This window comes from Sinocyclocheilus rhinocerous, unplaced genomic scaffold (assembly GCF_001515625.1).
Source record: "Sinocyclocheilus rhinocerous isolate Xijiao unplaced genomic scaffold, SAMN03320098_v1.1 scaffold1802, whole genome shotgun sequence".
NCBI classification, from domain to species: domain Eukaryota; kingdom Metazoa; phylum Chordata; class Actinopteri; order Cypriniformes; family Cyprinidae; genus Sinocyclocheilus; species Sinocyclocheilus rhinocerous.
In genome coordinates, this window is record NW_015654351.1 from 569,105 (window position 1) to 580,970 (window position 11,866).

General features: G+C 36.7%; 1 protein-coding gene and 1 long non-coding RNA gene across 4 annotated transcripts in view; one reads left to right on the forward strand and one right to left on the reverse strand.

Moving 5' to 3' along the window:
* Nucleotides 1–11,866, forward strand: part of znf385b (zinc finger protein 385B) — a 139,096-nt gene that overhangs the window by 33,913 nt on the left and 93,317 nt on the right. The window lies entirely within an intron of this gene.
* On the reverse strand, nucleotides 2,136–2,602 carry LOC107717005 (uncharacterized). Its single transcript, XR_001637275.1, has 3 exons — nucleotides 2,592–2,602; nucleotides 2,431–2,432; nucleotides 2,136–2,215 (listed from the first exon to the last, which is right to left on the reverse strand). It is a non-coding gene; the product is annotated as an uncharacterized LOC107717005 (long non-coding RNA).

Genomic DNA, 11,866 nt, shown 5'->3' on the forward strand with positions numbered 1-11,866 from the left:
TGACAACCTTTCATTTCTAAGTAAACTATTCCTTTAATTATTTTTAAATGCAAACAATCATATAAGGTGCCTTCCTTAGGCCACAGGGGTCTTGTTTTGCGGGGCTCAACCCACCTTTCTGTAGTATTTTTTGTTGGAAGCCCTGGTTAATTTCTGCCTCTGGAAGTAGCAGAACCGAGACATGTGCATCATCTTTGTAACCTCTTGGGTGTCTCTGACAAATTCCTGAAGTATGCTTCTCACATGGGCCTTCGAGGATAACTTGTCTCTTTAACAGGCCTGTGGTGGTGCTGGCATGTGTTACTGGTGCAAATGGCAGCACCTGCACTTGACCAGTAAGTGACAATTTATCAGTGTGTTCACAGTCTGGTTGGTGGGTGGAACAAAGCTATTTGCACTGTTGAGACTAAAGATGAACCTGTATTAACAGCTCATTCAGTTTATGAGTAGGAACCACATGCATGCCAGGTTACCTTTATATTTAAATACACACGCTCTTGTTTTGCATGTTACCTGGGAAACTGTTTGGGTTGCACTGGTGGAAGATGGGCAGAGGAAGCGTGAGAAGTTGGATCTGGACTGGCAGGCGAGACTCTGGCTGCCAGCGCAGTGTCAGAGCGGTGGTGACCAAACTTTCTAATGATTGGTGGAAAAGTAGCATATAGCCTACAGACATTAGACAGACTGTGTTAGAGTCCATGGGAAAATTGTTGCCTCTTTTGAAGGGGCGGCCAGAGCAAAATGGAAATTTTTATTCAGTTTGAAGAGCTTATTGCACTATTAGAAGGTCTGCTATGTCATAGTGAATTTCATGACTTTATGAATACTGGTAAAATAATCTGTGTGCTTTCCCTCATGAAGAATCCCAGATATGATTTTTCCCACCATGATGTAACTCTACTATTAAATGTAAAAGTTGTATGTCATAATTTTTGGCCACATACACAGACAGTTTGGGGAATGAAAAAATCTTTATCATTCTGTCTACAGAAGTGTTCATTTTTGTACATGTGATGGTTGCAGCTGTAAACTAGAAACATGAATGTTAGTTTGACATTTGTCGCATGAAATCAGAGGTCCGGCAGGGATGGAAATTTGTCAATATGGGAATTATATTGACTTCTGAGTCACAATGTAAGTTCTTGTGATTTGTTTATGTTGTTTATCTACATTAAATCTTATATTATAAACTATTATATACCATATAAACTATCAAAAGTTTGAAAAATTTATTATTTTATTGAGCAAGGATGCATTAAATTGATCAAAAGTGACAGTAAATAAATTTATAATGTTACAAAAGAATTCTATTTTAAATAGGATAAATGCTGTTCTTATGAACTTTCTATTCATCAAAGAATTTAAAAAAAATGTACCATGGTTTCTACAAAAATAGTAAGCATCACAACTATTTTCAGCAAAATAAGTACTCAACTGTAACAAGAGTTGCAGTTAAAGCTGGTGGTAGAACCTACTGGTGAAAAGTCTGATATTAAAAACTATTAATGTCAAGACACTTATCTCTGTTTCTGTGATTGTTTTTTTTTTCGTAGCATAAGCATAGCTCTTCAATCCATAGCTTTTCTATCCAAAATAGTGATGTCATTGCATTTGTAAGTAGTTGTTCGGTTCAGTTTTCTATTGACTGTGCATATTTAATATGCAGTTGTCACTACCTGAACTTTTCCATAGTGAATTTGGTTATGAAATGCAGTTTCCACTCTGGTAAATAACCAAGCTCAGTGTGAACAGAACAGGATTAAGCACTCAGTAGAGGTGTGACAAGCATATTCACTTTTCATCTATAACGTGATGTAAATGCATAGTGCATAGTTTGTAAGTGTGTCATCAAATTTTCCACGTGTTTGTCAGATTATGTTTGGCTGGTGGTATGCACGTCAGCCCACATGCGCATGACGATGTGAGAGTGTGAGAGTGATATGCAGGTGCATCTCAATAAATTAGAATGTCGTGGAAAAGTTCATTTATTTCAGTAATTCAACTCAAATTGTGAAACTTGTGTATTAAATAAATTCAATGCACACAGACTGAAGTAGTTTAAGTCTTTGGTTCTTTTAATTGTGATGATTTTGGCTCACATTTTACAAAAACCCACCAATTCACTATCTCAACATATTAGAATATGCTAATCAACTCAAAACACCTGCAAAGGTTTCCTGAGCCTTCAAAATGGTCTCCCAGTTTGGTTCACTAGCTTTGTTTTTAACTATATGAGTGTGTGAAAAGCAGAGATGATGTTTGATCTGCCCCGCACAGCTGCTGCTCCTGCAGGGATGGATGTCTGGGAGTGAAAGCTCACGTGTTTTCATCTTTCTCTCTCTGTGGGAGCGTCTCTGGTGCTCCATGGAGCTTCAGTAAACCGCAATAAGAGCTGCAGGGGTTGGTGCATTTGGGCAGTCATCTGTAAACGCCTCAACTGCCATTTTTAAAGAATAGGTTAGCTAGGGCTAGGCCAAAGAGCCAAAGAAACTCAATATCTTCAGATTTATGCAATATTTTTTGCATTTTTATGAGATTTGCTATGCATTTCAATAGGCTTTTTTTCTGCCTGGAAACCCATTATTTTGTACCAAACAATCATTGTCATGATACACATTAAATATAGTGCTATATTTTACAGCACAAAAAAGTAAATTTTTATATCACTCGTGAAATCATATTGAATTTATTGTGAATATTTGAAATTCTAAATCTGTAATAGAAATATATGCATACTGTATATAAAATAATAATTATTAAATAGTATGTTTTTCATAATACCTAGTGCTGTCAAGCGATTAACCGCATCCAAAATAAACGTTTTTGTTTACATAATATATTTGTGTACTGTTTGTTTATTATGTATATATAAATACACACATTCAGTATATATTTTGAAAATATTTACGTGTATATACATTTATATATTTATATTATTATTTATTATATATTTAATATATAAACAACATATTTTTCTTAAATATATACATGCATGTGTTTGTATTTATACATAATAAATACACACAGTACACACTCATATATTATGTGAACAAAAACATTTATTTTGGATGCGATTAATCACGATTAATTGTTTGACAGCACTAATAATAACATTAACATAAATGTCTTTTGCTGTGTTTGTAAAATGAATTAGCATTCAAATGAATTCATTGAGCGTTTGTGTTTGTGATTGAGGCCGTTTGAGTTGGACAGTGCCTCGCGCTGCAGGCGGTGTCAGTGGCTCTGAATCTTTAAGCAGGCTGCTCATTATTTGCTGTAGTCTGAGCCGGACATATGTAATTACAGCAGGGAGGATGTGCTGCGCTTTACCGTGGTGTCCTGTTGACTGACAGTAGATCAGATCTGCTCAGACCGCTGAGGAAAAAAGCTGTGCTCGCTCCTCACATCTGTGCGCTGACCTTGATGGATTATTGGGAGTGTTTCTGCCAACGTGGCACTTCATTTGCTTACTATATACAGAATACATTTCTGTAGTCCGTGTGTGTGTGAAAGTGCATGTGTGTGTGTGACTGTAGGCCTACATGTGTATCATATTCTTGTTGTGGTCAAAGCAGTAGTGTCCACTAGATGGCAGTGCTATATTCTTAAAAAGAGACATTTTCGTCATTATGGCTTGTTCATTGCAGGTGAAGATGGTAGTATTTTTTTAACTAAGATTAATAATGTTTGTAAACATCATAAAAAAAAGTCAGACTTTGAATTCAAGTCTGGCAGACTCATATTTCCAGGTCCTGTTCCTTTTCACCTTTATTTCCTTTCCATTTCTATTGATGATAAGGTGGCCAAAAAATGACTAATGACGTGAATAAGCCAGACAAATTCACTCTTCCTGCTCTTTGAGTCATCATAGCTTACGCATGTCTGCTCTGATTCTGTCTGAAGTACCTCAGATTAAAACAAACATAAGCTATATACACAGCTGAGTGTGGCACAAATGTAATTCACAGATCAGTTTTTTTTTTTTTTTTTGCATGATATTGTTACCAGCAAAAATACTGAACACTGCTGCCAGATGTGCAAAAATTATACCTGTAGGGGTACAGCAGCTTCTCACTGGGGCACTACTATTAAAGGGACAACTTTTTAAACAATTTAAACAATTACCTTTTTTTTTCTACACTTCTAAGTCTGTATATAGTGCATTATTATTTAATTTTCTGTTTTTCTTCGTGTTATATTCCATCGCTACTGTGTTATTCCTATGTATGTCTGCACTATCATGTATGTTTGCACTATGTCCGTACTTTCTTCTGCACTGGAAGCTTCTGTCTTCAAGTCAAATTCTTTGTGCGTGTAAACATACTTGGTAATAAAACTCCTTCTGACTTCTGAAAAACTTTGTACCCCTTTAGTACCTATAAAGTACTATGACTCTTTTAGGAGTAAATAAGATTAAAAGATGCCCCTTTAAGTGCACTGCCCCAGTGACAAGCTGTTGTACTCCTAAAGATACAATTTTTGCACTTTTTTTTCTGAGATTGAATCTGACCTTTTCATTTCTGATCTGGGTCACTGTCGTGTCTGGAAATAAATTGGAAATGCATCCATTTTTTTGCAGTGTGTACAATGAAGATATTCGGTTTCATTGTGCAGTTTCAGTCAAACTTGACATTCATCATAAATGCATGTATGATTTACCCTTGGCAGAAATCATAAAATATTGTACTGACTTGTTTAATACTGTATTTATTACAGAACTGTGCAAAACATACAGTATTTGCTATATTACACAAGATATTTGCACAGGAACAATAGAAGCTAAAATGTTAGTACTGATGTATAAATTTAAGATAAAGTTATTCTAATTGCATATAATGACAAAATATCATATTAAATGATATTATGAAAATTGTTGAGAACTTTATGATGAACATGTAATGGTTTTGCATGTACATATCATCTTTTAAAAATTTGGGGTCAGTAAGACTTGAAAGAAGGATCTTATATTCACCAAGACTGCATTTATTTGATAAAATTAAATAATTAAATAAATAAAAAGATTGAAATATTTTTGTAACATTGTCCTTGCTTAAAGTATTTTATTTATTCATTTATTTATTCAAAATACAAACCAAAAAATCGCCCATGTGAACAGTCAAGCTGAAATTGTGTGCATTTATGTCGGTTTTAACTCAAAATCCTTCATAATTTGTAAGATTTGCAGAAAGATGCTGACATATAAAGTCAAAGGATGGCCCATTTTGAAATTCGTTATGTGTGAATGTGTTTACAGTGTCCCATCTTTCCTGATTCTGATCATACTTCCATCCATTCTGCTCTATTGAGGTCGTGTATGACTCCATAGAATGCATTATTCAAATTTTACCCTTTTTTACCTTCCGCCCTCATAATTAATCAACATGCAATTTGATGCCAGCCTTCACTGCACATCAGCTTCACCGGCATTGCCAGTGTGAGGTCTTTAATGCATGTGGGTCAGTTTAGGAACCAAACTGGTTTGGTTTGGGCCACATTTAAAAGGTAACGTGAACAACCGAACAAAAAACGCCGGATTTGAGACAAAAATTTAAATGCTCTCACAAATGTGGAACTCATTAGTGAAACTCAAAGTGAACTCATTAGTGAAACTGCTTGAATTATGCAGCATGTTGTTGAATAAATGTCATAAATCATTTGGCGAGTCGTCTGCCGTCTGGTGAAATGTGGTCGCCTCACGGTGATGTAGTCTCAGTTGATGAGTCATGACGTGTGCGTGAGGTACAGCCATCGCCGGAATGAAACTTTAATGGTCTCGGTTGAAAGATTTATATTATTTAGAGCAGCAGGGGTGTGAGGTGGCATTCTCACATGAACGCAACCCTCATCTCAACCTGGGAAAATTAGGCTCTCAGAGTGGAGCTGTGAGAGCATGTTGCCTTGTGGGCTTCCCTCATGAATGTATACTTCAAACACAGTCTTTGCACGTCTTTACACCTGCCATTAACATGCATCTCGTATCTGGATCGTATGTGGATATTCTTTAGCTGGATTACATTTATACCTTAGAATCCAATGCATCTCCAGTGTGATCAAATAGAGTTCTGATCTTATTTACCTGCACAAAATAAAAAGCCCTTCTTCTTTTTCTTTTTAACCTCCTTCTTTACTTTTCTTTTTCTTCTTCTTGCTACTTTTTTAATCTTCTTAACCTTCTTCTCTTTTAACCTTCTTCTTCTTCTTCTTCTTCACCCCTTCATCTTCTTAACAACCTACTTCTTTTTTCTTCTTCTTAACGAACTTCTTCTCCTTTGTTTTTCTTAACAACTTTCTTCTTTCTTTTTAACCACCTTCTTTTTTTCTTCTACTTCTTTACCTTCTCCCTAACCTCCTTGTTCTTCTTTTTAACCTTCTCCTTTTCCTTCACCTTCAACTTCTCCTTCTCCTTCTCCTATTTATCCTCCTCCTTCTCCTTCTCCTCCTCCTCCTCCTCCTCCTCCTCCACCTTCACCTTCACCTTCTCCTTCTCCTTCTCCTTCTCCTCCTTGGTTGCAAGTATAAGCAGTCGTGGCGTGAACAGTGTGTACTTGCCATTTTTTTATTGGGACAAGCCAAGTTAGCAATCCTGAAATCACATCAATGTAAAAATGCTGGTCAAGATGTTGACTTGTCTCTTTTTAAATCATTGGTAGAATTTAGGGTTGCTGTTGAATTTGCATATTGTAAACAAACTGATAATGTGCCTTTTTTCTAAATGAGGAGGGGTGTGAGAGATGCTTTAGTGACACTGAGTGAGTTTGGAAACATGGTTTTTAATTGGTAAAATTGTTGTTTATGTTTTGTTGGGTTTTTTGTGTATTAGCTCTGTAATGTGTTGAGAAATAGTGTAAATTAAAGACGTTTTAAAAGTCTTCTCCTTCACCTCCTTCTTCTCCTTCTCCTTCACCTCCTTCTTCTCCTTCTTCTTCACCTCCTCCTCCTCCTTCTTCTTCTTCTTCTTCTTCTTCTTCTTCACCTTCTTCTTCTCCTCCTTCACCTTCTTTTTCTTCTTCTCCTTCACCTTCTTCGCCTTAATTTATTTTTCTTAACCTTGATCTTAACATCCTCCTCCTTTTCCTTCTTCTTCTTCTTCTTCTCCTCCTCCTTCTTCTTCAGATTCTTCATCTTTAGATTCTTAACCTTCTTCTTTACAATTTTCTTCTTCTTTACTGCTTTCTTTTTCTTAAACTTCTTCTTGATCTTAACCTCCTCCTCCTCCTCCTCCTCCTTCTTCTTCTTCTTCTTCTTCTTCTTCTTCTTCTTCTTCTTCTTCAAATGTGGAATCCATCACTGACAACATTTAAATTCATTGATCTGATTGCAATACATCTTAGGTGCATTTTTACCTTGTTTTTAATGTGGTCAAGCGCATCTGATTGTGAAGTACTGTATACCAGGTGTAGAGTAGGCCACATATGTGCTGTGATTGGAAAAATGGAGGAAATAAAAAATGCCTCCTGTTGCAAAAAACCAAATTATGCAAATGTTCAGATCCAATTTTTCATGTGAGTGCAACACTACATGGACAATTTGCTATTCAAACGCCATCAAACGTGTTTCTGTCGAATAGACAGAGGGAGAGACAACCCACCCAACAGGCGTTTGATGAGTCTAGGACGGCCAGCGCACGCCTCCCAGCAGATGGCCTGTCCTTCCCCTCGGCCTGTTTTCCATGTGGGTTTACATTTGTCCGTGTGTCCGTGAACGAACTTGCCCCCCACCCCCGTCCAGCTCCTTTTGATTAACCTTCAAAATATGTCCTGGAGAGAAATTGCTTAGGTCACACACACAGAATGACAAGTTATTCATGGCTGTGATGTTGTTGGGAGCGTGTATGCGGCATGGATTTCTTGCTTTCTGTTTGTTTATATGCAGCGGGCACCTTATCTTAATTTGCCTCCCTGACCTGCCACTCTGCATTGTAAAATAAGTAGCCTGGGATTAGTTTGGTATGGGTTTTTCTTTGAATATGCCGTGCCTTGTTCTTGAAAACAGCCTTTACTCGCCGTTTGAAGTTGAAAAATGGGCCCATATGTTTGGAGGTAAACAAGTGATATTTGAATTATTTTTCACTGTTGTTTATGTTCTCTTTTTCGCTTTCTTCCGATGCGTGAGCTCTTCATTATGCTAAAAACATGTTTTGGAGAGAGATGCTGCTTTGTGTGACCACAAAGCTTCTAAACATCTAAAAGCACCATTTCACAAACTGGAGCAAGAGAATGAGAGACCCCTTTTTGTGTATAACTTTGCAAGTTATGCAGGTTTTCTGCATTTCTGGAACCATTAATAGCACTGGATAATGTTTTCAACACTTAAAGCTGGTCAGGATGAAACATAGTACATGAACAGCAATTATAAAAGTATTAAATTATTTAAGGGTTTCATTGGATAATAAAAACCATAGTGCTGCTCTTTATCGATTTATCCAAAGCTTTTGATTTCGTAGATCATAAAATATTGAAGCAGAGGCTACTTAGTGTAGGTTTATCAGTAAATACTGTCGGATGGTTTGTTAATTACTTATCGGATAGATCTCAATGTATAAATATAGAGGGACTCACTTCTTGTACTCTGAATCTAAATATCGGCGTACCACAGGGATCAGTCCTTGGGCCATTATTATTTATTTTATATATTAATAATATTGGGAATAATCTCGCACATTCAAGTTTTCATTTATACGCTGATGATATGGTGATTTACTCCTCTGCATCAACATTGGATCAGGCTCTGAGTCATCCGCCCCTCCCCGCCCACCGATGTCATCGTCCATCACGATGTTTCACTGCAAACATTGTCTGATGCCAATTTGGTAGACATCGCACAACCCTAGTCTGTAGTGGCCAATGGGGACTCATCAATAGACAGACACCTGGTTCCTGTTTTTTGTTATGCTGCACAGCTACTCCAGACGCTTCACTTTCATCGTCCCACTAAAATAAGAAAGTCAGTTGGTCATTATCGCAAAATAAACCCAGACAGGGTGATCAGGTCTTGTTTATGTTGTGATAATGACCAGCTGACTGGACATTTCCTTGCTTATTATACAGCTCTTTGCCAAATACATACATGAATGCACATGAAATATTTATTTGAAAGATATCAGAGAGCAGAGCAGTGACATAGAATTATTTAATTAATGTGTGAACTGATTCTGTGAAATATAAATAAACAAATGCATTTTATTTATTGCATTTTATCAGGAAATTATATCTTATTTAATATTAAAGTTATTTATTTATTTATTGATTGATTGATTGATTTATTTATGCCATTTCTAGGAAATTAAATTCTATTTTAAATAACAGGAAAAAAAATCACACGATATATCCAATTATTCTTTGCTTGAGTAAAGTGAATCATTGTTTCTTGTGGGGAGTCTATCGAGTGGTTAGCAACACGACTGGCTGTTTCAGTATTCCTGTCTGACTCCTGTCTCACAGAAAGCTCAAAGCTAGTGAGCTGGCCTGACCAGAGCACGGATACAGATGAGATGGAGAGGAACTTAAATCAAGCGTAGCGTTAGTTCTGGCAGGTCACGTTAGTCAAGCTCGCATCAGCTGACTCTCAGCTGATCCCCATCAACCTATGGGAATACGACACCTATCTAAGTATTCATATATAAGTTCCCGCAGTAGTATCAGCAGTTTTCGCATTGCTCAATAGCTAATTACCCTCCTCCATCCCCAGCTCCTCCTCTGTCAGTCAGGATTCAGCCTTCTGATTCTCCTTGAATCAGACTAATTCTAAAATGTGTACATAACATTATTGAACTTTAACGATATCTGCAATACATTTATGCTGGTTCTGTTCTGTTTACCCTGGGGGGGTTATCGCTGCTCTCCCTGCTCTCATCCATGCTAGGCTGCATGGATGCGCAGGGAGTTCTTGCCCAGAACGGAACCATACCGCCAATCCAAACTGTATGCTAATTGTCAATCATCTTTGATGATAGTGGTCCTGACAGAAATGAGGAACACAGCAGGACTCTACTCCAGAGGTGTGACATTTCATTAACAATGGATTTAAGCCTAATGGCTTTACCCTCGGCATTTCACCGGATGATTGCATGAATAATTTCCTCTCATGCTCCGTCAGATTTGTCTATGAGCAGTTGTTAGATTGTTAGGCAGTTCATTGTTTAGATTATGTGGAGCTCTTGAGCTGGAGTGTGTGCAGTTCCGCTCTAAGGCCCTACTGTTCAGGATTTCAAGTGCAGGTCAGTTTTTTCTGTAAATAGGCTATTGTATTTGTTTTTGTTTTCTTAGTTAAGCAGTAGCAGCCCGTTACTCATCACTCAAAATACTGTATACTAAAGGACATCGTAATTATCTATTGTAAAGTTACATTAGTAATTTAACAGACAAATAGGCATAATCATATTGTTTTATAATAGGTTTAGAGGGTGCTAGGGCAGACAACAACACAACCCTTATGAAAATTAACGATGGTTTTACTATAAATCCAAAGACAATGGTTACTGTTGTTAAACAATGGCAACCACAAATTATAGGCCTATGATTAAAATATTAACACTTCAGTCATCAATAAAAATCAATGAAATAAAAAGCTTTTTTTAGTCGTCTCGTCGTCTCTGAGAGAATATGCGGAATATCCATCATTCCGTTTTTACTTTAACTTTTGTTTAAGACTTTCACCGGTGCAACTCTTGCATATATATATATATATATATCAAATGTGAGCGTGTGTGTATATATATGTATATACACTAAATTAGATTAATTATTATTTATTTAACTAATTAATTAATAATTATTTATTTAATTATATCACAAGTGATGAAATGTCAAGGTGGAACTGCAAGTTTGTAGTTGTAAGTTGAGTCGTCCCTGGTGTTTTAACTTAGGAGCGCTATTTGTATGATCAACAGAGGTGTTTCCATTTCAGTTACAGTAGCATGCTGTCTTAGATGCCAGTGTTCATCAGTGCAGTGCAATAGGTTTTGGAACACAGCTTGTGTTTCATGTTCACTTAATATGTTTTGCATCACATGTTGAACTACTGTGCTGTGTAGCTTAAATAAAGATTATTTTTACATCCGTTTCATTCAGCCAGCGTTCATCAGTGGAACATTGTCACTGTTCTGTAATTAACACGCACACAAACAGGTGATGCTAGCCTTTGGAAACGATGACTAGATGTAACCGTGATAGCTCAGTGTGACATTACTGGTGGCTTGTGTAGTCCAACCAGGGCTGAAATATTCAGTTACCCGCAGTGTTAGTATGTCGTTTGGCAGCTGCTTGAAGCTTTCTGAGCCGTGGGGTAACGGGGCTCATCCGGTGACATATACTCACACATTTATCTAAGCCAGCATGGCCGTTTACTCATGAGTGTCAGGTTGTGCAAGCCACTTCTCCATTCATTTTGTCACCTCTGATGGCAGGACCCGTCCATCTGATTCTCTCTCTCTCTCTCTCAGGGTCCTTTCAGATCGCCAATCATTCTGATTTGTGACAAGCCCCTTCTGAGCGACGGGATGTCATGAATGTGTCATTTGGTTTAGTACAGTCATCAGCGGAGCCCTGTCATTGCTCCTTAGATACTTTCAGCACTGTGAAATTTCAGTGATTGTGATTTATTTTTTATTTTTTTGTTATTTATTTATTACATTTTTTTGGGCTTGGATCTCTTAAGTTATAAGTATATATAGCATAGTGTTTTACTATAATTTAATTTTATTATTTGTTATTTTGTCTTTAGTATTTTTTTATTTAATTTAAATGTTTCATTTTATATTCCATATTTCAAAAGTTGTGTCAAATAAGTTATTGCTGAATAATTTGGTAAGTTTTTTTTTAAAGGAATAACCTCAAGAATAATAATATTAGTGTAAAAAAAAATAATT